At 40.6% G+C, this 26,913-nt stretch overlaps 1 protein-coding gene and 1 pseudogene across 1 annotated transcript in view; one reads left to right on the top strand and one right to left on the bottom strand.

Moving 5' to 3' along the window:
• Window positions 1–6,584: 6,584 nt before the first annotated feature.
• Window positions 6,585–7,166, bottom strand: LOC108541858 (26S protease regulatory subunit 7 pseudogene; annotated as a pseudogene).
• Window positions 7,167–7,607: 441 nt separating this feature from the next.
• The window catches only part of CPNE4 (copine 4), a 659,177-nt gene continuing 639,871 nt past the window's right edge, over window positions 7,608–26,913 (top strand). Inside the window, exons 1-4 of the mRNA XM_017891576.1 lie at window positions 7,608–7,650; window positions 7,909–8,021; window positions 22,051–22,208; window positions 26,273–26,432. The gene's annotated coding sequence lies outside the window, so the exon portion shown is untranslated. The remainder of the gene's footprint in view (window positions 7,651–7,908; window positions 8,022–22,050; window positions 22,209–26,272; window positions 26,433–26,913) is intronic.

Here is a 26,913-nt window from a genome sequence, read left to right as displayed (position 1 = left end):
AAAAAAAAAAAAAAAAGAAATGTGTCTTAAAATCACTGAGTACAGGGTTCAATTTACAACCCTTGTTACTTGGAGAAATTTGAAAAATAACTTGTTCTTGACTCAGTAATGCTGAGCAATTTACAGTTTTCTCATCCCTTTATAAGGATACTAAAACAATTCATTTTTTTCCAGTAAAACAAGTTTTCAGTTCAGTCATTGTGAATCCCATACTTGTACTTCTTAGTGGAGATAATGGACTGAGATGACACAGCTTTTCCTAAATGAGAATAAGAGAATCATAGGCAAGTTGCCATTGGATTATTATAGCTTTGATTTGGCTAGAGCTTTCATAGCTCTCCTCCATCATATATGATTATAAAAAATTTATGTTTCCTCATTTAAGAGAGTGTCTTTTAGCCAATTACCTGCTAAGAATCAGAATATAGGACATTTAAATATTATGAAACAATTAGTGAATGTGGCAGACATTATGCATTACCTTCCTTTAGTTCTTGCTAATAGGACCCCAGTATAATTCCTGGCAGCAATAAGTCCAGTTTCAATGGAACACTTAGGACTTGTGTAAACATATTATGGCTTTCTGGCTCTCCCTTGCCAGATAATTGCCATCTCTGTTTCCTTGGAAGTTAGGGATAGAACTGGAACGTCAATGTGCTAAAGGAAAGATTCTCTAACTTGGCTGTTCCCACCCCTACTGCTTCTTGCCTTGGAACCTTCAAGTGACAAGTCTATGATAAAACACTAAATCCTTAGGAAGGTGGAGAAAAGGATAGCAGTTGTTGAATTTTTGAAGACACATTTCAGCTTCTGAACCACCCATAGATTTTTTTTTACCTCTGGGTTTTTAAACAGTAAACCATGGATATCTTCTAAAGTTGAAGCTACTGGCTATTAGACTTCTTGTTATTTGTAGCCTAATGCACACTCACTGATGTAATATAAGTGAACATTATATTTCCACATCTGTAACAGCTACAGACCCTACCCCAGGGTAAGGACCAGTCTCTGTCCAGATTATGAGGTGCTCCTCTAAAATATATTGCTTTTATTCTCGGCTTAAGTATGTGCCACCCATTTATTCATAAATTCAGCTTATATTCTTTTGCTTTTAGTATGTGTTCTTTTCTCTGCCATCTAGGATCTTCTGAGCATTTTGTTTAATATTTCCAGATAACAGTGAGTAGTAGGTGAGCCTACTTCTATCCCAGCATTATAATGAATGCTTTACTTTTCAGATTGTATGACTATCTCTTTGGTCCAAAGCAGTGCTATCTAATAGAAATATAGTGAGAGTGACATATGTAATTTCTAAAAGGAGAAAAATACATGTACATTACAATACAACAGTAATATCTTATCCAATGCAATGGTTAGAGTGAAATGTAATCCTACCAAACAAAAAAGTTGTATTTAATGGAAAAAATATTTTGCATTGCTTCAGTTTTAAAATGAAAATTAAATACAATTAAAATTGTAGTTCCTCCATTGCACCGGCCACATTTCAAGGGCTCAATAGCTACATGTGGCTACTGGCTACTGTATGAGATAGGTCAGACCTATTCTCTAAACTCCTTGAGGGCGGGAACTGTGTTCTATCTAGGTTTTACCTTAGTTATTGCTTCTTCTGGAACGCTTTTCAGGTACTCCAAGATGGGGTTAAGTGTACCTGTTACGTGCTTCTACAACCCTCTGTGCTAACTTCTATGGTGGGGTGCTTATATAGCCTGTGTTGCAATTACTTATTTCCCTTGCAATTATGTTCATTGTCTGAAGATCTATGTCTGATTCTGTGCACTGGAGTCTGCCCTACTCCCTCAGTCTGGCTGGTGCTATGGCCTGTCTTGGACTTGTTGAGTTTCTTCTGCCTCCATCAGCAACTGGTTTTATGATCAGCCTCACTGCAGAGGCAATGACTCCACTGGCTTCCTGAGCCTAGGCTCCCCCTGGAGTGCTTCATCATGGCTTATGCCTTACCTTGATTTACCTGTTGTGTTCTCCTGATATAGACTGGCCCAAAACCATTCTTTTACAGTCTTGGGATTTCCTGTTCCACCTGCCAGACTAGATTTCCTCCCAGGCAACCTCAATTTACAATTGTTTGGGTTGTACAGTGACAGGGCACTCCTCCAGGGGATGACATTTTCTTGTGGTGACTCTAGATATGAATAGTTATTTTGACAACATTCCAGCAGATGGCAGTAAAGTGTTTTGAGCAAGGGTTACCTTTTTCTAGTTCGCAGGAGGTCCCCAAATAAGCTAGCATCTGTGCTGCCAGTGGAGCCCGCCTGTAAACCTAGCAGAAGGATTTAGTTGCAGCTTCTTGCTCCTTTCCTCTCAACCCTTATCCTTGTAGTTAATCATACCTGGCCAGGTATAGAGAAGATGTAGTAAATTGGAAAAGCCTCATATTTGGGGAATGAGATGCATTTATTTAGTCTCATTTCCTGTTGCCAAGCATCACAGGATACGGCTGCAGGGACCACCCCCAGCTTGCCTCAGTCCTTGTACTCTGCTTTCATTCCTTTTCTTTCTGCAGTCATTTGTAGGCAATGCCTACACTCTAGGATGATTCTGATTAAGCTGCTTGTATGGAGCATCAATTTCTTTATGGGCACCAATGGTGTTTATCTCTACAGATTGGAGGAACATTCTGTACAGGATTTGTATTTTAAGAAATCCATTTAAAACCATTAAAAGGAAAGAGCAGAGAAATGAAAGGGCACTATCTAGTGGTTCTAAGAGAAGGAAGGTGCTGAAATGCTTATGATGCTAATTTGCCTTTTAGTTCCAGTTGTCTAGAGTAGTGGAATGGTATCTAACTCTTAGAGATGTGAGAGATCTATAAAGCTGTGAGTATGTCTATGTGTCTATCAGGAGAAATGCAGTTCTTTAATTATCAGCTTGATGAAGATGCATTTCAAAGTGCATTTGGGAAGGAGAATCTATAACAACCCTCCTGTAGGCCTATACTCCAGCCCTCGACTCAGTAGGTTCCAGGGAAGAAAGCACATCACAAAGTGTGGCATTGACTCCGTCTGTCCTGTTTCACAGGGCTGACTTTATCCCAGATAATCTCCCCTTCTCCCCACCTTTTCTGGAAATGCATTTCTGCTTAAGAGAGCAAAATCAGTCATTATCTGGTTTGGTTCCTTTGGGGTTGGACTATTACGGATTATTTTTTGATGGTTTGTGGGTCAGCTTGATACAGGGGTACGGCATCATGACATACTGCTCAGGAGAACTGCCTGCCGATTTGGCATAGTGGAATTTTCTCAACTTTCTTTCTAGAAGCTATGTAACAGATATGACTAAAGTTAAAGGAAACTTGTCACATTGTGAGACATTTTATGGGTGTGAAATAGTTCTAGCATTGGTATGCATTGTCAAGTAGTTATGTAGCTTTGGAAATTTGTCATTTTTGGATCCTGTTTCTCTTACATTAATGTCAGATATGAAGGAGAAATTTCCGGAATTCTGACTTTGAGTTCTATGTAACCTGGAACACATTTCCACTGCAAATATTGAACTTCTAAGAGGAAGAATAGCAAGTGCCTGGCACTTCGCTGCCACTTTGCCCATTATCAATTCCACTACTCTATTCTCTTGGTCTAGGCTTAGGTGTGGACTCAGAATCTTTCTGTTCATCACATTGAGGTTTCCATTTTCTTATCAGCTTCTAAGGACAATTCGTTTTTCATGACAACAGTTGTCTTCACAGACTCACCAGGATAAACTCTCATATCCAATTTTCAATGTATATCAAGGAATGAATGTCTGAATGTGAAAACAAATGAAATGAAATGCACCAAACAGTAACAATAAGGACAGAGGCTATATCAATATTAATGAATGATGTTTGTGCTATGCTATATTAAGTAGGAGAGAGAGAATTTATAAAAAAAAATCTTAAATTTGGTCTGGAAGAGCATCCTCACATCTCAGTATAGGGAAAAAAAATCCCGCTTGGCTAATAACATGTTAGCAGTTCATAGTTTCTTTTCTTCAGGGACAAGAACCACTACGTTCAAGGCCTTATATCCTATGTACTTTTATGCTAATCCTTTGAATCTTATTTAAATGCAGTATTATATAGTCAGTACTTATTCATGGTATCCATTTTCGCTGGTGAGTCTCAGACTTTACGGGTAACAGAATTTCCTAGGGAGTTTAAAAAATACGATTCTGTGGGCCCCATCTCCAGAGAGTTTGACTTAATAGGTCTGAGGTGATATCTAAGAATATGATTTTTAAAATCAAATCCCTCATATTTCTTAGGTCATAATTTGCGAAATGGTCGCCATGCTCAGGTGAAGTATTTCTCTCTTGAGCCTAAACTCAAGTATCATGGCTTTCATCTGTCATGTAAGTGATCCACATGGTACAAAAATTTAATTCTGTGGTACTCAGCTCGCATTACATGTTAAAGAGTAGATTCAGGAAGCTGTATGGCAAACAGTGGTAGTTCTTGAGAATGACCCCTAATGGCAAAAATATTCATCTATCTATGTGATAATATTATACTTTTGGTATCCCCTGATGGAAAAACATATGGAATAATAAGATGCTGTGAGTTCAGTAAAACTTACATGCATCTAGATTTCATTAGTCCCAACAGCACTTATGAACATTCCAAGGTCTTGGTGTATATATGTTTAAAATATATCATGTATTTAATCAACATGTAGTAGATTAGAAGACCTCATGAAAGAGTTTCATGTGCTAACCCATTCCGTGTGTCCTCCTCTCTACCCTAAGGGGTTCTTGACAGAAATTTGATTTTTTTGGAATAGGGAGAAGCCCAGAAGACTTGAGTTTGAATTATACAAATAATGGATACTGGCTGAGTCATATAGTTACTTAATCCATAAACCTCAGTTTCTGTAAAAAAATGATGACACTATATATTAGATATACTTTTATTTCAGATTCAGAGGGTACATGTGCAGGTTTATTTCATGAGCATGTAGTGTAATGCTGAGATTTGGAGTACAATTTATCTTGTCACCCAGGTAGTGAGCATAGTACCCAGTAGGTATTTTTTCAGGCCTTGCCCCTACTACCTCCATCCCCCTTCCAGTAGTCCTAAGTGTCTATCATTCCCATGTGTACCCAATGTTAAGCTTCCACTTATAAGTGAGAACATGCAGTATTTGGTTTTCTGCTCTTGCATTAATTTGCTTAGGATGATAGCTTCCAACTGCATCCCTGTTGCTGTCAAGAACATGATTTTGTTCTTTTTTATAGCTGCATAGTATTCCATGGTGTATATGTACCACATTTTCTTTATCCAGTCCACCATTGATGGACACCTGTGTTGATTCCATGATTTTGCTATTGTAAATAGTGTGGCAATGAGCATACAAGTGCGTGTATTTTTTTGGTATAACAATCCATATTCCTTTGGGTATATAGATCATGGTTCAAGTGGTAGCTCTGTTTTCAGCTCTTTGAGAAATGTGATGTTAGTTTTGTATAGTATCTTGCAGGTGCTGTCTTGATTTCTTGTGTCTGGATGTCTACCTCTGTAGCAACATTAGGGAATTTTCTTGAATTATTCCCTCAAATATGTTTTCTAGGTTGTTTATGTTTTCTCCTCTCTCAGGACTGCCAATAATTCATAGATGTGCATAATCCCATTACATATTCCCATACTTCTTGAAGACTGTTCTTTTTTTTCAATTTTGAAACCTTTTTTTTTTTTTTTTTTTGTGAAGTGGTTATTAACAAGTCTATATAAGGTTAGGATTCCAATTAAAAGTTTTAAATTGAAAGCCTTCAAGGTTCAGTTGTATGTCATGTAGCGAGGAGTAGCACTGAATTTGGCATAAGACTTAATGACCTTATTTACAGCTTCCAAGAAATCCTTCTCAGTGGCAATTTTTCGCCATGCTCTGATGGCAAGCATACCAGCTTCTGTGCAGATGCTTCATTCTCAGCACCAGTGCCATTTGGACACAGTCATGCTAACAATTCAAGTCTGATATATCTTTCAATACTCATTGAATGAGCGTGAATCTTAAAGATGTGGGTCCGACCCTCTAGATCGGGCAAGTTAAATTCAATTTTTCTATCTAATCTCCCTGACCTCATCACTGTGGGATCCAAAATATCAGGTCGTCAGTGCCATCAGCACCTTTAATATTGCCTAGCAGATGCAACCACCAATCAAGCTGATTGACAGTTGTCCCAACATTGTCTCGTGCACTTCATGTGCCACCTCTAGCATCAACATCCACCGACGCCCCTCCAACAGCCATCAATTCCATCAAGAAGATAAGGCCCAGCGCTTTTTTTTTTTTTTTTTTTTTTGGTCGTCCCATTTCAAAGCAGCTCATGAACCTTTGAGCCCCCTCACGACTATCTTTCTGATACAAGCTCCAGATCCACCGATAACTCCGGAATTGACAGCAGCGCATCGAGTCCGATTAGCAACGTGTCACACACAGAGTGTCTCTCATGTACTCGGGTGATTAACGAGAGCAGCATGCCCTGTGGGACGGCCTCAATGCCAGATTCACCAACCTCTCTGGATGCAAGTAAATGGGGTTTGACTACTTCGTCCGCGAATTTCCATCTGTTCCTTACGTCACCAAACATCACTGTATGTGACATCAGATTTTTCCTCCACGTGCATCATGATAACTGTTGGGTCAATCTGAGGCTAGAGGCAATGGAATGTGAATTTGATACTTATTTCTGTCCACACCTACTCTTATCCTTTCTTCAATGTCAGTGGGTGCCACCTGATCACTAAAGTCCACCACAAACTTGGCACACTGCTTTACACTGACAGTGTATTTTGGGTCCTCTGAATCAGCATTGATTATCTTTGTACACCTGGCAACCTGTAAAGGCTGTTTACTCTGGAGTGTCTGCTTATCTGCAGCCAAATTCCAGAGTGCTGGTGGGGCCAGGCCAGTGTCAGATTCTTTAATACCAGCGAGCTCATTAATTTTCTTGAGAAGTTGCTGAATGCCATCTTCAACTTGCTTGATCTACCTAGAGTAAGCGGTCTGACCATAAGTTTTCAGCAAGGCAATATCCGCCTCATCCAGAACTTGGATGGGCTTGTCATTCTTCTCATCTTCTTTGGTCTTCCGCTGATTCTCACCAAGGTAATCTGGCATTTTAGCAGTTCCAAATGCCTCTGCTCCTTACTGATTACACAGCACCTTCCTTGCTTGTGGTGGTGTCTGAAGACTACTCTTTTTAATTTTTTTTCTTTATTTTTGTGTGACTGGATTAGTTCAAAAGAATAGTCTTCAAGCTCTGACAGTCTTCCTTCTGCTTGACCTAGTCTATTGATAAAGCTTTCAGTTAGATTTTAAAATTCCTTAAGTGATTCCAGAAGCTCTGATTTCTTTTTAAGATGTTTATCTTTTTCTTCATTTTCTGGATTTCTTTAGAAGTTTCTTTGTGTTGATTTTCAACTTTGTCTTGGCTCTTGTTGAGCATCCTTGCTCCATGGTTTGAATTGTTTATTATTTCTGAATTTCCATTTTGGTCAAGGATCATTGCTGAACAGCTAATGTGATTCTTTGGTGGCGTCACAATGTTCAGATTTTTCATGGTGCCAGAATTCTTACACTGGTTCCTTCTCATCTGGAGAGTCTGGTGCTACTAATTTTTGTATTTATTTTCATGCTGGTAGGATTTTTTTCTTTCCCTATATATTTTTCCATTTCTCTCCTTCCCTAGAGGATGTGTCTGTAGAGTATGTTGGGTAACGTCTTTTGGCTTTGCTTCTATAACCCTATGCACTTTTGTGGGCAGGTTTTACATTGGGCTGTGTGATTCAACTTACAGACCAGTAGATGGTGCTGACAGGTATGAGCCAGTTGCTGCACAAACAGATGGGTATGTACATGGTCTTTGTCTACTGTGAAGTGCTCTCTGTTGTTTTAGGTGATGGACTGGACAGTAGAGTGCTTGGTGCCCTGTGCTTCTTATTCTGTGGAGGTGGAGAGACACAGCTAGACAGAGTTGGAGCCTTTGACTTGCCCACGAATACCCCTATGGTGAGTGTAGGCACCAGCCCTGTCAAGGGTGGCTGGGAGGAGCTCTTGGTGAAAAGCACTGAGATCTCTGGGATGGGGCAAGGGGTTGGGGAGGGGTCTGCACGGACTCCTCATCTTTGATAGGTAGGAACATGGTCTATTTTCCTATTATGCCCCTGTTCCAGGGCTGATGACTCCTCATTCAGATGCACACCGTAGTCTGTGTCTAGACCAATGTGGCTGAGAGCCTCAGAAAATGCCTCTTTTGTGACTTTCCATTAAAGTGGTTTGGGGCAACTTCATCACTCAGCCTGATACAAATAGCTTTATGGCAGGGCTGTTCTCTGATTTGACAGCACTGCTGCTTTGTGTAAAGGCGGGGCTACGCCTTTGGGCTTGTGTGAGAAGTGGTTAGGTGCCAGCAGAATTTGAATAAGGTAGGTAGTTCCTCAGTTTTCAGGCCCCTAGATGGTCTGCTGAACAGTATGTATGAGTCCTGAAGGGTCTGGAGCCAGATCAGGCTAGCCGAGGGTTCTGGTGCTGACTGCGATGGAGAGGGGCAGACTGGTCCCTGGGTCACTGGATGAACTCTCAGGCAGGGGCAGGCAGAATACTTGGGTGGTAAGAACCTGAGGGGAGAGCATAGGCCTGTGGGGTAGGGATTTCAGGACTCTGGGCTGCAGCTGAAATGCTCGTGTGGAGGCAGGGTGCTTGTACTGGGTACCAGAAGGTGGCAAGCAGAGGCGGGGAGTTGTGGGGTGTGCAGTCTGCCCAGTTCTTCATATCTGGGCAGTGGTATCCTTGTTGGAGATGTGTGAAATCATTCAATCTCTTTGTTTCCACCTCAACCTGAGGGCAACAGGGGTGGGGCAGAGAGTTTTCAGTTATATTTCTTGGAGTTCCATCCCACAGGACCCGAGAGCTGCAACTTTCTGCAGTATTCAGGCAGGGGCTGCTGTGCTGGGAGACTCAGCTGGTGGTCCCCGCCTGGTGAGGAGCAGCAGAGGTGGGGTCTGCAGTTGGTCTGCTCCTCAGTACTGTGGCTGTAGCAGCTATCCTACGGGCTTGCAAAAGAGCCTGTCTTGCCTGTCTTCCCTTATTGGCAGCACATTGACAGCTGGTGTCAGACTGCTCCAGAATCCAGTGCTTGTGGGGCTCCATGTGGGCCCCAGAGATGTCTCTGCATGGACTCCAGATGGTTCTTAATGTTGGTCTGGAGGCCTAGATGGGTCAGGGGAATTCTCCTGTGCCCAGGATTGCAAAGGGCTTGTGGGGACAGTGTGGATCCCCAGCGGCTCTCATCATTCACTTTGTTCTTCTTTGTTCTCTGTGGGTCCCATGCTTCTTTGGTGAATCGCAGTGTGATCTCTTAGAATATCCACCTGAAGAGCCAGTGTTTACTCACGTTTGTTTCTTCTCTGTGGGAGCAGCTAGCAGGCATCTTCATATAATGTGTGTGTGTGTGTATGTATATATGTGTATATATATGTATAAATGTGTGTGTGTGTATATATGTATATATGTGTGTATATATATATGATCTTACTGTGTCACCAGGCTCGAGGGGAAGGGCCTGATCATAGTTTACTTCTATCTCCAACTCCTGTGCTCAAGCAATCCTCCCGTCTCAGCCTGCTGAGTTGCTGGGAGTACAGGCATGTACCACCATGCCCAGCTAAGTTCATATATATATATGTCTGTGTGTGTGTGTATATATATATATATTTTTTTTTTTTTACAGATGAGGGTCTTGCTATGTTGCCCAGGCTGGTCTCAAACTCCTGGCCTCAAGTAGTCCTCTTGCCTTAGCCTGCCAAATCATTTTGAGTATAGGCATGACCCACTGCACCTGGGTCCTAATGAGTGTGATATGAAGATTAAATGATGTAATGTATGCATAATTTCTCACCTGAAGTAGGCTATCAATGTTTGTTTTCTTCTTTCAAAATAATTAACAAAATGAGTTTTAAAACAATAGTCCCAGGAGAATCTGAAGCTTTAGGTTCCTCACTTTGATCACCTCCAATGTTCCAGAGGCTTTCCTTGTGTACATGAGATAGTTTGGGGAACTTTCTGTTTGGTGTTATGCCGGTGGTCTTTTGTCCTATGTTATTTTCATGGCTGTCAATTGACTAAGGGTCTATAAACTACAGTAATCTTAGGAAAATCAGGTGCAGAACTGGAGTGGGCTTCTACAAGTTATTGGTATCTGAAACTACTGGTCATTAAAATGATTCTTGTCACTTGAGGAATGATACAGAACCACCCACCCCATCTCCTTTCACTCAAAGAGTACAAAAGGTATCACCCATAATTAGTGTGTTTTGTTGTTAATGTTCCCAAGTGAAGCCTAGAAATGGAGCCAAGGTTATCACATCCACGTGGAACATTCTTTTCACCTCTAGTCAGGAGATAGCAGGAGGAAGTTTGTGTTTCTCTCTTTTCTGCAACTATGCTACAATTTGACACTGAAAATACGCAGGCTCGAGGTTTAATTTGAATATCTATGGTATAAAATTACCAGTGTTCACATCCCCTAGCATTTTCCTGACAAATTAATTGCCAATACAATTTTCAGCAGTCAGTATGTGTGGAGCAAGGCAGGGTTGAGGGTTCAGCTTATGGGAGGTAATTATAGGTGCCCTTGGCCGGGAAAGAGCACAGATGATGCTAAAGGAGCCAATGTTTTGGGTAAGCAGCACCTGCTCCTTTGCCAGCTCTGTAGACCCAAGGATCTGGGAGACACATATAATTTGGAGGATTTAGTGTCTACCTTTGGTACACGTAATTTAATCTCTTAATCATCGTGTGTTCTGTGGCTGCCGTGAGCTCTCTGAAACTGAACTGTGTGTCTCCATTACTTGGTTCTTAGATCTTTGCTCCATTTATTCAATACTTCAAGCCTTCAAAGCATCAGGATAAAGAAGGTGAACAGCAAAACTCTACAAGGCAGAGAGTAAACAAAGCTATAAAGAGATTCTTCACTTTGGCTAGGTCTAAGGGAAGGAGAACTTTTGTTGATATATCTGAAAGTAAGTAGTCTCCTCTGAAAGAGGTGGAAAACATTCTGTTGAGATGCAGCACCTGACCTTTTAAGAAATACTCTCTGCTTATTTCTAAGTATTCATTGGAAAGCCATTTATCTCAAACATATACCTTTAGACAAGATGCATTAGTTCATTTTCAACCTAAGCCTCTCAGGAGTTGTAATCCTCTAGCATCTGAAGATATTTGCTGTTGGGGTTGTTTTAATTTTATTTTATTTAATTACAAAACAATAATAGAAACCAAGCAGGCAAATGAATAAAAAACTTTAAAACCCCAAACTGGGGTGAGGGAGGATTGGAGGAGTAGGTGGTTGAAGACCAGAACAGATATAAAGCCTTGAACATCCTGCTTAAAATNCTTTTGTGACTTTCCATTAAAGTGGTTTGGGGCAACTTCATCACTCAGCCTGATACAAATAGCTTTATGGCAGGGCTGTTCTCTGATTTGACAGCACTGCTGCTTTGTGTAAAGGCGGGGGCTACGCCTTTGGGCTTGTGTGAGAAGTGGTTAGGTGCCAGCAGAATTTGAATAAGGTAGGTAGTTCCTCAGTTTTCAGGCCCCTAGATGGTCTGCTGAACAGTATGTATGAGTCCTGAAGGGTCTGGAGCCAGATCAGGCTAGCCGAGGGTTCTGGTGCTGACTGCGATGGAGAGGGGCAGACTGGTCCCTGGGTCACTGGATGAACTCTCAGGCAGGGGCAGGCAGAATACTTGGGTGGTAAGAACCTGAGGGGAGAGCATAGGCCTGTGGGGGTAGGGATTTCAGGACTCTGGGCTGCAGCTGAAATGCTCGTGTGGAGGCAGGGTGCTTGTACTGGGTACCAGAAGGTGGCAAGCAGAGGCGGGGAGTTGTGGGGTGTGCAGTCTGCCCAGTTCTTCATATCTGGGCAGTGGTATCCTTGTTGGAGATGTGTGAAATCATTCAATCTCTTTGTTTCCACCTCAACCTGAGGGCAACAGGGGTGGGGGCAGAGAGTTTTTCAGTTATATTTCTTGGAGTTCCATCCCACAGGACCCGAGAGCTGCAACTTTCTGCAGTATTCAGGCAGGGGCTGCTGTGCTGGGAGACTCAGCTGGTGGTCCCCGCCTGGTGAGGAGCAGCAGAGGTGGGGTCTGCAGTTGGTCTGCTCCTCAGTACTGTGGCTGTAGCAGCTATCCTACGGGCTTGCAAAAGAGCCTGTCTTGCCTGTCTTCCCTTATTGGCAGCACATTGACAGCTGGTGTCAGACTGCTCCAGAATCCAGTGCTTGTGGGGCTCCATGTGGGCCCCAGAGATGTCTCTGCATGGACTCCAGATGGTTCTTAATGTTGGTCTGGAGGCCTAGATGGGTCAGGGGAATTCTCCTGTGCCCAGGATTGCAAAGGGCTTGTGGGGACAGTGTGGATCCCCAGCGGCTCTCATCATTCACTTTGTTCTTCTTTGTTCTCTGTGGGTCCCATGCTTCTTTGGTGAATCGCAGTGTGATCTCTTAGAATATCCACCTGAAGAGCCAGTGTTTACTCACGTTTGTTTCTTCTCTGTGGGAGCAGCTAGCAGGCATCTTCATATAATGTGTGTGTGTGTGTATGTATATATGTGTATATATATGTATAAATGTGTGTGTGTGTATATATGTATATATGTGTGTATATATATATGATCTTACTGTGTCACCAGGCTCGAGGGGAAGGGCCTGATCATAGTTTACTTCTATCTCCAACTCCTGTGCTCAAGCAATCCTCCCGTCTCAGCCTGCTGAGTTGCTGGGAGTACAGGCATGTACCACCATGCCCAGCTAAGTTCATATATATATATGTCTGTGTGTGTGTGTATATATATATATATTTTTTTTTTTTTACAGATGAGGGTCTTGCTATGTTGCCCAGGCTGGTCTCAAACTCCTGGCCTCAAGTAGTCCTCTTGCCTTAGCCTGCCAAATCATTTTGAGTATAGGCATGACCCACTGCACCTGGGTCCTAATGAGTGTGATATGAAGATTAAATGATGTAATGTATGCATAATTTCTCACCTGAAGTAGGCTATCAATGTTTGTTTTCTTCTTTCAAAATAATTAACAAAATGAGTTTTTAAAACAATAGTCCCAGGAGAATCTGAAGCTTTAGGTTCCTCACTTTGATCACCTCCAATGTTCCAGAGGCTTTCCTTGTGTACATGAGATAGTTTGGGGAACTTTCTGTTTGGTGTTATGCCGGTGGTCTTTTGTCCTATGTTATTTTCATGGCTGTCAATTGACTAAGGGTCTATAAACTACAGTAATCTTAGGAAAATCAGGTGCAGAACTGGAGTGGGCTTCTACAAGTTATTGGTATCTGAAACTACTGGTCATTAAAATGATTCTTGTCACTTGAGGAATGATACAGAACCACCCACCCCATCTCCTTTCACTCAAAGAGTACAAAAGGTATCACCCATAATTAGTGTGTTTTGTTGTTAATGTTCCCAAGTGAAGCCTAGAAATGGAGCCAAGGTTATCACATCCACGTGGAACATTCTTTTTCACCTCTAGTCAGGAGATAGCAGGAGGAAGTTTGTGTTTCTCTCTTTTTCTGCAACTATGCTACAATTTGACACTGAAAATACGCAGGCTCGAGGTTTAATTTGAATATCTATGGTATAAAATTACCAGTGTTCACATCCCCTAGCATTTTCCTGACAAATTAATTGCCAATACAATTTTCAGCAGTCAGTATGTGTGGAGCAAGGCAGGGTTGAGGGTTCAGCTTATGGGAGGTAATTATAGGTGCCCTTGGCCGGGAAAGAGCACAGATGATGCTAAAGGAGCCAATGTTTTGGGTAAGCAGCACCTGCTCCTTTGCCAGCTCTGTAGACCCAAGGATCTGGGAGACACATATAATTTGGAGGATTTAGTGTCTACCTTTGGTACACGTAATTTAATCTCTTAATCATCGTGTGTTCTGTGGCTGCCGTGAGCTCTCTGAAACTGAACTGTGTGTCTCCATTACTTGGTTCTTAGATCTTTGCTCCATTTATTCAATACTTCAAGCCTTCAAAGCATCAGGATAAAGAAGGTGAACAGCAAAACTCTACAAGGCAGAGAGTAAACAAAGCTATAAAGAGATTCTTCACTTTGGCTAGGTCTAAGGGAAGGAGAACTTTTGTTGATATATCTGAAAGTAAGTAGTCTCCTCTGAAAGAGGTGGAAAAACATTCTGTTGAGATGCAGCACCTGACCTTTTAAGAAATACTCTCTGCTTATTTCTAAGTATTCATTGGAAAGCCATTTATCTCAAACATATACCTTTAGACAAGATGCATTAGTTCATTTTTCAACCTAAGCCTCTCAGGAGTTGTAATCCTCTAGCATCTGAAGATATTTGCTGTTGGGGTTGTTTTAATTTTTATTTTATTTAATTACAAAAACAATAATAGAAACCAAGCAGGCAAATGAATAAAAAACTTTAAAACCCCAAACTGGGGTGAGGGAGGATTGGAGGAGTAGGTGGTTGAAGACCAGAACAGATATAAAGCCTTGAACATCCTGCTTAAAATTTTTCAAGTTTTAAAAATACTAGCACTTTTATAGATTTGTTTTCATCTCAAAGATATTTTTCAAAATAAAGGGTTATAACATTATTATGTGACAAAGTAAAATAACAGAGAAGTGCACATTTGATTCCATTAAGTCTTATTCTTGAGTTTTCCTGTGATGTCAGTTGCTTTTAAAATATTGAAGATCCAGTGAGAATGAGATAATATTTCTGGCACTCTAGTTCCTGGAATAATGCGATTGGAGAGAAGGAAATGAGGATATTTGTTGGCCAAGGTTGATATGCAAGGGTTTCATCCTGTCTTCTTCATGAATTTGAATCTTTCACCCAAATATCTCAGCTACAAGGCTCCTGCTATGTTTTCTGGAAGACAAGTCCACTGTCAGAACTCTCACCAAGGTAATCACAGTCAGAAGATGCGAAGGTTGGGTAGGACCATCTACTCCAACTCTTTCATTTAACAGATGAACTAAGGCCCATAGATGGACAAGGGACTTACCACAGATTGTCCGGCAAGTTAGTTTAGAACAGCAGCTAGAATCTAGGTTTTCTTTAAAGCAGCAATAAGCAAGTGTTATAGGAACAATCAGTTGCTTCGTATGGATGTGGGCCCTGAATTCCTAATTTGGAAATTGGTTGTGCTCTACAAAATTCACAGATTCATGATGCTATTTGATACAAATGTCATGGTGTTGACAGTCAGGTAGACCTTGGAAAGAAGAGAAAAAGAGAATAAACATTTATTGAGCATCTACTATTGCGAGAAACTTCCACTTTACTATTGCATGTGATTTTCACATCTCCCTGATGCAGTGGATATAATTTCTATTTTTAAATGAGAAAATCAAGGCTCAGAGAAGTTGAGCAATTTGACTAAAATCTTGTAGATGGTAATGTAAAATTTGAACCCAGAAATATGATTCAAAGCCCATCTAAAGTCTTTCCATTCACTTGCCATTTCTTGCTTCACCCCATTACAGCATTATTTTTGTTACTCTTTCTAATACTAGGCAAACTACAAATCAGGGTCTGGATCATTAGCTTTATCATTGAATGCAGGCATTTATGGTTCATTTACCAAGTACTTAGTTTTGTAGTGGGTATGTGGAAATGCCAAAGGGTAATGGGACCTTTGTATAACCGAGAAGGGTTTTCTAGGTGTAAAGGCATCAGATAAGTGTGGCCTTCTATTGCAATTGGCAGGAAATTCATTTTCCCAGGGTGTGTAAAGCCCTATGTCCTTGATACTCAAAGTGAGCTCTATGAACTAGCAGTGTCAGCATCACCTGGTAGCTTTTTAGAAATGTAGAGTCTCAGCATCCCACCCCCATCAGATTCTGCATTTTAACAAGATCCCCAGGTGATTTTTATTCACAATCAGGTTTGAGAACACAGCCCACAACCTCTCTGACCTTATTGCCCAGGTATAGTAGCTTTCTTTTTGCCCCTAAATATGCTTACCTGCTTCTGCCTTTTGGCCTTGGCATTTGCTATTCCAATTGGCTGACCGCTCTGTCTTCTAATTTTTTCATGGCTCTATTTTGTCCTTCAGATTTCTGCTCAAGCAATATTGTTTCAGAATGTCTGAGTGCTGACTTCCAGGGAACTGCATTATCTTGTTTTATTTTCTCATAGTATTTATTCCATGAAATTATATCATTTTTTTGTTTACATGTTTATTATCTCTTCCCTCACTAGACTGTTAAACTCCATTAATGCAGGAATGATTTGCCTGTGTATTCATTGTTTTATTCCCAGGACCTGGAACACTGCCTGGCCCAAGTTAGGCATTCAATAAGTATTTTATGAATCAATAAGTGAATGAACAATGGACAGTATTTCACTGCTATTGAAATTTCAACATGTTGATACTAAAAGCTAAGATTATTTGCTTTATCTAACCATCCACCAATCAATGTGACAACAACAATTTTTTGTATTTGCTGGTTGAAGTTCTTTGAAGCTGCAATTCATGAATCAAGGAAAGGAAAGCTGTGGGAGAAACAAAACTCTCTTCTTAAACTTTTGTCAATTTCATAAAATATTGATTTTGTTAGGGTGGCATTTGGGGATTTCTGACATCTGTATAGGGAAGTTTTTCTCTTAATATCTTTTCAGCAATTTCCCTTGAAAAATGCAGATGTATAGATTTAGCACATGCAAAAGTACTACAGAAACATTCCCTTTTGATTCACAGGCACCTACAGTGAAGTGGTTTGTTTCTTGGGTAAAAACACCAGTTTGGAGAGAGTTCATGCATACTTCATGAGCTGACTCTGCAATAATACACTGCAGACCTTCCTGGAATGAACAGCAATGGTAACTCTCTGAATGCTGATGAGACATCCTGGGAAGAACTCTTACGTCTACTATTTACAAGAGCCTTATAAAAAAGAAAATGAGAAGGAAAAAGGATTTCACACTTAATATATGTCAGGTGACTTAGAAAAGAAGATCTCATTTTAATTATAACAACTTTGTGAGATAATGTGATCCCATTTTACAGAACTACAAATGACGATTCAGAAATTGAGACTTGTTCAAAGGCATCTTTCTAGTAAGTGGTAGAACTGAAATTCAAGTTCATATTCTTTCCATCATGTTGCTGTCCCATTCTCTGTGAAACTCCGTCCTCCACCAACCTCCCACTGTATTTTGCAGTTGCCTTTATATGGCAACTTTTGTGTGTGTGTGTGAGCCAAATTTCCTTCTGATTTCAGAAGAGCACCCTAGAGACTAATAGCCTCATAAAGAATTTATGAGAAAAACAGAAGTGATAGTGCAAAATCTTCAGTACCGCATGGGCAGGAGATGCTTAGCTCTGAGGTGAGGAAATCCAGAGATGAACGTTTTGTTTACCTCATAGGATTGTGGCATTGTTAGCCACTCAATTCAACCAGGTTATAATGTATTAAGAATTTGAAACATCAGCCATTGTGTTTTCACATCTCGAATGTATATTATTTTGTTAGCCAGGTAATGACAGTCATTGTCAAGTGGAAGATCTAATCAGACTGAATATTCATTCATGCCTTTTCTTTGTCAATGGAGAAGAAAATTTTTCAAGGACAATCTGATATTCTCTCAGATGACTGAACCTTTCTTTCCATCTACCTGAAGGCGAGGAAAGGAGGCGGGAGGGAGGCTTGGACAGCATACCCTCCCCAATTAGATTCCTGCCCTAAGCCTCTTATACAGATGTTCTGGGGACCTTTGTTTCCTGAGGGGCCCATTTTGCATTTTTTTCCCCTGGAAATGGAATCTCTAACTCTATCTTAGTACCTATGCCAAAGACCAAGACAAGATTTCCAGATGAATTCAAGAGGCTGCCTGCGTTCCCAGTTGTTTTCTTTCATTTGCCAGGAGGTCATTGTGCAATTCCTAAATTTCATTGTTCAATGTATGACAGAGTTTGGGTAATGCCCAGTAGATGGTGCTCATCAGCAGCTTTCTGGAAAAGGCACACCTGGAGCTTTTACAAAACTACTTTAAAAGGTTTCATTTGAGTTTAGAGACTTTTGGAAGACTGGAGCTTTGAAAAGATACATTTTGCTCATCTCCTGATTCGTTATCCCATTCTTTCAGGAATAAGAAATCAAAAAGAACAGGGAGGGAAAGTTGCTTTCTTTTAGGATTATAAATAAGTTGCTTTCTTTAGTTTAATAAATTTTTTGGTTAAACTCTAGTATCTTTCCATGGCTCAGAGGGGACAGAAAACAAAACAAAACTAAAACAAAAAACGAACCACCAAATGATTAGGGAATGATTCTTCTCACTTTATTCCCATTTTGCTTTCTTTCTCACTTAGAGGATCTGAATGTGTCCTCCTCCCCTCTCTGAATACATTGTGCCCTGAGGGTTTTTATTTGGAGGTCATTTGCTTATTCCTCAAAATCCCCTTCTACGTGAAATGAGTTTTCTTGGGAGTGATGGTGAAATGCCCAGAAATGCCTTCTCAACATTTGATGTCCCTAAAGTTCAGCATCTCAACACTATTTTAATAAAATCTAGGCGCCAAGTACACCATTGTTTCTACAGAGAATGAATTCTGAATTCTTCTTTCAGTGGAGTTGAAGAGACTGAAATCATTCTTCGGGCAGCAGTAACTCATCTCTTTGTTATCCTGGACTATGACTGAGGGTGATCTCAAGAGCCTGTACACTTTGTTATTCTTAAAAGGGCGAAGATGGGTAGTACCCTCCCAGGGGTAAATCTTAGCCTCCTCCCTATCCAGGACTTTGGAAATCCCATTTTAAAACCAGAAAGTGCTTTACCTCAAATTCAAGTCTCCAGTTGTGTTTGTATCTTTTTTCAGTTGTTGAGTAATCCTGTCTTGGGCAGGTGCAGTCCCATGATAAATTATAGTGTTTAATAATAATTTTTATCCTTTATAAAATATGAGGGAAATTGATGTGGAAAAGGGTTAAGAATACAGTTCATGGTGGGGGGAGGAGTAGCAGAATCAGATGAAAACATTGGTGGGTAATTCCCTAAAAATCTTTTAGAAACCGTGGGTCATTATTATCATCAGCTGACTGATGGGACACACTATTCTTGCTACATTCAGGCCTTGTCTGGTCTAAACAGAGAAGGGGTCCTTCAGTAGGGTTCATAAGGATCTCCCAAGACCTTTGAGTCCAACTGAACAATCCGATCTTATTACAAAACATACTCTTAGTTTTTTGGTAAGTCTCAGAGGAATAGAAATATTAAGTTATAGTGTTAAGTACATAAGAGACAATGAGCCTCTGTTAATAATAAGCTGTTGCCAGATGTATACAAGAACCATCCTACTAAGTATTTATTTTCCTGTTTTAGTGTTTTCTCCCAGTTTTTTTTTTAGATCTTTCATTCATTTATGCATTTGATACATACTTACTAAAATATATCAGATCATCTTAGACTTTGTGACAGAAGATTCTGCATTTACAGAGTGACTGGGATAAGTTGCTCACCTTCTTTGAGTTTAGTATCCTCTTTCTGTGAAATGCATGTAATACCTGCTTCACTGGGTAGTAAATAGTTTTTTGACAGAAATATTTACATGACAAATACTTTTGTAGATAAGAGGCTAGAAAACGATGGCCCATGGGCCAAATGTAGCTCATTCAAGTTTTATGGGAACACAGCCATGCTCATGTGCTTACATATCATTTGGCTGCTTTTATGCTACAATGGCAGAAGTGAGTAGTTGCAGCAGAGACTATATGACCTGCAAAGCCCTTTATAGAAAGAGTTTGTGAACCTCTTTTCTCAATAATGGAGAGACATCCATGACCTAAATGAGCCAGCATTTTGGGGAGAAGACATGGTGCTGGAGAGAGAGACAATAAACAAGTGAACAAATATACTGCTAACTGCTATAAAGTGAACAAAGCAGAATGATGTGCTAGAGAATGAGCAGGAGATGGAGGAGAACTTAAGACTGTATGGTCAGAGAGGCCTTCCTGAGGGTTCTGCATGTGCAAAGGTATATCTGATTGGAGGGAATGTACATAAAGAGATCTGGAGAAAGGTCATCGGAGCTAAGAGAACAGCAAGAGCAAAGATCTGGTCTGGAATAGAGATCTATTTGTTTGAAGTGGAGACAGTGAGAGGAAGAGTGATAGGCAGTGATGTCAACCAGGTAGTCAAGAACTGGATCAATGGGGCCTTAAAGGCCACGATTCAGCATTTGGATTGATTCTAAGTACACCAGGAAGCCTTTGGAGGGTTTGAAGTGGGTAGTGACATGACCTGATGATGCATGCTTTCAAAGACCATTCTGAGTGTTAGCAAGTGGGTGGGAGGTGAACAGGAGGGGAAGCAAGGAGGCTGATTAGGAGAACTCCAAGTGAGAGGGGATGAGAGCAGTGGTGACGATGGAAGTGGGTTGACTGGGGACACCTTTCAGAGTTATGGCCAATGAGGCATGCTAATAGATTGGATGTGAGGAGTGAAGGGAAAAGAGGATTAAACATGACTCTTAGATTTTTGAATTGAGCAACCAAGTGGAGGGCGGTTTATTTATCTAAGTAAAGAGGACTAAGGGTAGAACAAGTTTGGTTAGGGGAGGTGGATGGAGTTCTGTTTTGGGCAAATTAAGTTTGAGATGTCTGTTAGACATCCAGGTGAAGAGGTCAAGTTATCTGTACATACTTTTGATGATCAGAATGGTATCAGAATCAGAAATATGAATTTGAAGTTTGTAGCATTTAAGTATTTTCATAGCCATGGTACTAGAAGAGATCACTAAGGGCAATAGCATTGAAAGAAAAGAGGAGAGGGCTATTAAGTGGATATAAACATGGTAAAGATCATCTCACAAAATGGGAAAAGTATGAACTGGACCAAGGTTCTAATGCTTCCCTGCCATCTTGCCAGCCACATAGCCTTGGTTGGGACCTTTTACATCTTTGGTCCTCAGTTCCCTGATTTGAGAAACTTTTGAAAATCGATTACTTTTAGCCTCTGATTTGAACAGTGATTGCTTTTCAAATCATGTTTCTTATCAAATCATGAGACATTTCTACTTGGAGGCCTAAAATTCCTTGATTTCAATGTGTTCTCACTTGAAATCATCTTCCAGCTTTGTGTATCAAGGAACAGAAATTTGGGGGATCCAACGTTTGAAAAATTTTGTCAGATTTAGATGCAGTTTCAAGGCTCCTGGCTTCCTGGCAACTTCCCCACATGCGCTGATAATGCTGGGCAAGTGATGATGCTTGTTATGTATAATCATCTGTGTTGATGGTATGGAGAACAACCATATCTCCACAGCAGAGGAAGAGCTATCTGCAGTCTGAAGAGTTTAGAGCAATCTTTCAGGGCCCTGTGTCTGAGTTTGACTGGAGTGTGGCCGGGAGACTAATAATTGAGCAATTCTGCCAGTTTTTTCAAAGCGGCCCAGTGGACCTCTGCCCTCATTGCATCATCCTAATCTGGGGAAATGGATATTATTGTTTATACTGAATATTTTTCATCAGAGTCCGTCTAGGAGAGTTGATATCAGATAATCTTAGACTTTGTGACAGAAGATTCTGCATTTACAGAGTGACTAGGACAAGTTGCTCACCTTCTTTGAGTTTAGTTTCCTCTTTCTGTGAAATGCTTGTTATACCTGCTTCATTGGGTAGTATAAGGATTAATGGAGGTCATCTTTGTGAAAATATCTGAGTCAGTGTTAGTGTTTTTTTTTTCCTCCTGTATACTCCTGAACTGTTCTTGGCATGCTCTGCCCTGAATGTAATGGTGGTAAAGATGAGAACCATGACCATCCTTGGTAAGGATGTCTCAGAGGATCAAAGGGAATTCTATCACAGGTGAGGAAAGCAAGATTCACCTGTAACACTGAGGGGCTACTTCCTGTTTGCCACTAACTCTCCTGTGTTACAAGTATGATGTGTTAATTTTATCATTAAAGACTACCTCCCCCACCCGCCCTGCACAGACACTAAATGCATTGAACTTAAGCAAACTCCACTTATTGTGCATTTCTTCTATGTTGAAAACAGGCTACGATGCAAGGAAGCACGAGATTAATGAGGGCAGAGGGGTGAAACTGCTTCCAGCTTGGCTTCCATCCAATGCTTGAGGCATCTTGGAGATTGTCAATGATCTACGGAACTTTCCTATATATGCAATAAGAAGAGTTAATTCAAGACCAGTGCATGTGAGTTTACTTAAACTTTAAAATGCTTATGATTCATCTTCAGATTTTGTTAAAATGGAGATTCTGACTTAGTAGGTCTGGAGTAGGCTCTGAGATTCTTCATTTCTAACAAGTTCCCAGTGATGTTGATACTTCTGCTTCAAGGACCACATTTGAGTAGCAAGGTTCTAGATTTATTCAAGGTCTAAAATGCTATGACTTTATGATAGAGAATATAGAAAGCATACCCATCTATCCATCCATCCACCCATCCATCCACCCATCCATCCGTCCACCCATCCATCCATCCTTCCATCCATCCATCCATCCATCCATCCATCCATCCATCCATCCATCCTTCCATCCATCCACCCGTCCATCTGTCCATCCATCCATCCATCCATCCATCCATCCATCCATCCATCCTTCCATCCACCCATCCACCTGTCCACCCGTCCATCCATCCATCCATCCATCCATCCTTCCATCCATCCTTCCATCCATCCATCCTTCCATCCTTCCTTCCTTCCTTCCTTCCTTCCTTCCTTCCTTCCTTCCTTCCTTCCTTCCATCCATCTATCCATCCATCCATCCATCCATCCATCCATCCATCCATCCATCCATCCTTTTAATGAATATTTATCTAGTGCTCAACATGGGTCAGGCCCTGTGCCAGAAAATGGGATTATAGAGGCAAATGTGACCTAATCTCATTTAGAAAGTCAAACTCTAGTTAGGGAGACAGACATGGAAACATTTTTCAAAATCACTCTGATCCAGATTCCTGGAACAGCAATTTCTTTCTTGTCATTAAAATCCTTATCTATTCTCTGGCTAAGTTCCTTTCATTCACGCATACTGAGGCCATCTTAAATGATAATGTATAAGGTAGAAAGCTGTTGGCATATCCCTAAGGAAAAGAGAACTGGACTCAGAACATCACAGAGTTCATTTTAAGTCTCTGCTCTTTTAGAGCCAAGAAACCTTAGTTAAGATTCTTTGGGCCTCAATTTCCCTGTTTGTAAAGTGAAGGAGAATCATACCTAGCTTGTTTAGCACATGGGATTTTTATGTAGCTTAAGCTGAAATAATAAATGTGAAAGTGTTTGAAAACTTCAAGGTGATACACATGTGTAAAGAGATGTTTAGCTTCTTGTGTGTACATGCGCTACAGTATTTCTGTAATGGTGACAAATAATAGAAATTATGTAAGTGTCTCAAAAATGAGACTGCAGTAAGTTTTGGGCCATATGACTAGTACTAGCCAAGGAACTGTGAGCAACAATGACACATTACTAGTTCTAGACTGTGGCATTTAGAAGCCAATGTCCCCCTTCCATCCCTCCCTCCCCCTGGTGCAGAGACCCTGAAGGCCATACATACCAGATTGTGTAAATACATGCACGATGGTGGCAACCCAGATCTCTAAGTACCCATTTGGAGGAGAACCACATTGGAGATATCTTATTTCAGTTGTTGAGTAATCCTGTCATATGCTAGCTTGTTTAGCACATGGGATTTTTATGTAGCTTAAACAGAAATACATGTGTAAAGTGTTTGAAAACTTTAAAGTGATACACATGTGTAAAGAGATGTTTAGCTTCTCATGTGTATGTGCAGTACAGTATTGTCTAATGGTGACAAATAGTGAAAATTATGTAAAAGTCTCAAAAATGAGACTACAGTAAGTCACCCAATCCATATCACGGGTTTTGTGAGGATAAAAAAGCAAAACCTTTTATCGTGGTAAGCTGTTGAAACCTTAGAGTTGCTCATTATCACAGCATAGACTATCCTATCTTAAATATATAATTAATTCCATCAGACTTTCTATGCACTTAGATATATAGGCAATTGCAAACATATAGTATTGCCATGCGTATTGATAAATATTCTTCCCCTCTCTCTGTTTCTCAAATAAACTGAACTAAGTATATTTGTACCTGTTCCTTGGCAATGTGTGGGTGACTTTTTGGAATAGATACTGAGAAGTGGAATTTCTGAGTTATAGGACATACAAATTTCAAATTAACTGTATGAACTTATACTCCCACCAGCAGGGTGTAAGAGAGTCCATTTTCCATACCTTTATATTACTTCTTGAGTAGGAATATTTGAAAACTATTGCTTATGTATTGCTGTGTAACAAAGCATCCCCAAACAACCATTACATTATCTCTCTTGAGTTCATAGCTTTATTAGCCTCAGCTGGGAAGTTCTGCTCCTTGCGGTATTGGCAGGGGTTGCAGCTCTCTGAGGGACTCAATTGGGCTGGAATGACTGAACCGGCTTGTTCACATGGCTGCCAGTGGTGCTGCTGTCTCCTCCATGTGGCTAGACAGAAGAGCAGCTGGGTTCCTGGAAAGGAAGCAGAAGCTGCCAGTACTCTTAAGGCCTGACCTCTGAAGTAATCCCAGATATCATTTTCCCCATATTGTATTGGATCAAAGCACTCCCAGGGTCATCCCAGGTTGGAGGGAGAGCAAAAGGACTCAGAAATGGTTGGTGTTCATCTTTGGAGACTATTTACACAATGATTGTATATTTTTTAAAAAACAATTATATCTTTGAGTTTGAGTGAAGCTAAAGAAAAGGTATCTGTGAAACTTCAGATAAACAAGTGGAGCTTAAAATTTTGATTCTTGCATATTAGGTTAATGTGCTCAGTGTGAATCAGGCTGGGGAAATATTAAGCTCTGCTAGCAATTCTATTGGATTGAAGGTAAGTCATCCTGCCAGTAACTACCTAAGTCAAGGTGTGAACAAGCTGGAATTTCTTCCCATTCTAATTTTTTTCGAGTATACCAGTAGAAAACAAAATGAAGAATCGGGTTCAGAATCATTTCCAGCTACTTGTCACATCTTTGGAAGCTTCAAGGTTAGATATAATGGAAAACATGCAAAAGAAAAAAAAAGGCTGAGAAGTGTGCAAGGTCTGCAGCATTCAAACTAATGTTTCACTAATTAATCTCCTGCTCCACAGATGATGCAGGAGGTGAGGCAAATGAAGGGGCTATGGCAGGAGAGGAGGGCAGGCAGTCGGAGGCAAGTCCACAGATATCACAGGTATATCAGATGGACCAGGAAAACTTTCCTAATCTGTGGTTTTGATTTGCCTACACCATTGCCATGTGGCCCATGTAATGATGGGAAGATATGTGGGCTAAAGGGGAAAAGAGGAGATATTTGTCATCTCTACCTGCTCATGGCTACTAGACAGGATCCTTTCTTTCTGCCTATTCTAGACAAGATGGCTATGAAAATGTTTATGGTTTTGGTTGAATTATTTTAAATTTGCTGGGGAAAGGCCATTAAACACCAATTTTCCAAAATGGACACTGAGAAATAAGAAAGCTTTATTAAGGAATAACATCTTTGGGAAAAAAAAGGAAGGAATGGGATTGTGTATGGAGGAGAGTCTAGAGTGTGTTCCCAAACTGGCAAAGCATCTGCCAGCCAAATGGGAGAATTTGGAGGGAAAATTGCCCACTATAGGCATCCTGCATTGGGTGGAAATGTCTAGTTCTTTTACAAGGTGACTTGCTTAGTCATTGATTGGTGGCTGCCCTTAAAATAGTGTGCCTTTGAAAGTGGAGGGAGACCATGAGGTTGCTCACAGCTGGAGGCTGTTAGACAACCACATTCTTTCCAGCTGGGCAGTGAGCTGTCTCTTGAAAGATCTGACTAGTGCTTTTCCATGTCTGTCACGTGTAACTTATCTTTCTCCAGTTCAGTTTTTTTTTTTTTTCCCTCAAAGCTTCATTGAGAAAGCAAGCTTTGCAAGATGTTCTCTGCTATTGATTTCATCTACAGACTCTCCTTGGTTGCAAGTGTTTGAGCAAGTTGAACTTGCTTAGGAGAAAAGGCAAATTTCTTGCTCAGGCCATCAAACCATGGGAAGGCCAGGAATGATTCGAAACCAGAAACTCAGATACCCCCAAGATGGCTGCTGCCTCTTGTCTCTACTTCTCTTAGTGTGATGGACTTCCTTGTGAGTGCCAGAAATAATAGCTGCCCTACACTTACCTCTCTCTACTTCTACCAACAGAGAAGAAAAATTGCCTTACCTCTCTGCTTGGTTCTAGTGTTTAAAATCTGAAGAAACGATTCTATGAGTCTGCTGGGGTTGCAGGCCAATTTCTGGATCAATCATTACTGCCAAGGAGGCAAGGTAGAAAGCTGGCAACTCCTATTTAAACTACATGATCCAAAGCAGCAATTCCCAGAAGCAGGCAGGGTGAAAAGGTAATGCAAATAAATGCTTATCCTAATCTTTCTTTTTCTCCCCCTAGTCCTAGCTTCATTTCTAACTATTTCCAGTGTCAGATGTCAGTTTAAAGGTGAATGCACTCAATTTTAATCTGGCTTTTTGCACAGCGTTCAGGCCATGCGAGGCTTTATAACTCAAAACAAGTGTTTCTCAGCCTTTTAAAGTTGAAGTTCCTTTTGAAAGAAAATGAAGAATATCAAAACCTCATTCTTCTTAAACCCCAAAATTTGGACATTTGTGCCTCACCTGCTGCTTTGAGAACCACAACTAACAAGAATTTTTTCGGTTTTATTTTTCTTTTTTAAGTTTCATTTTTTTTTATTATTATACTTAAAGTTCTAGGGTACATGTGCATAACATGCAGGTTTGTTACATATGTATACTTGTGCCATGTTGGTGTGCTGTACCCATCAACTCATCAGCACCCATCAATTCGTCATTTATATCAGGTATAAC

This window comes from Rhinopithecus bieti, unplaced genomic scaffold, assembly GCF_001698545.2.
Source record: "Rhinopithecus bieti isolate Rb0 unplaced genomic scaffold, ASM169854v2 scaffold_21219, whole genome shotgun sequence".
NCBI lineage: Eukaryota > Metazoa > Chordata > Mammalia > Primates > Cercopithecidae > Rhinopithecus > Rhinopithecus bieti.
The sequence above is the reverse complement of the archived record's forward strand: the minus strand, read 5'-3'. Positions and strand labels throughout refer to the sequence as shown.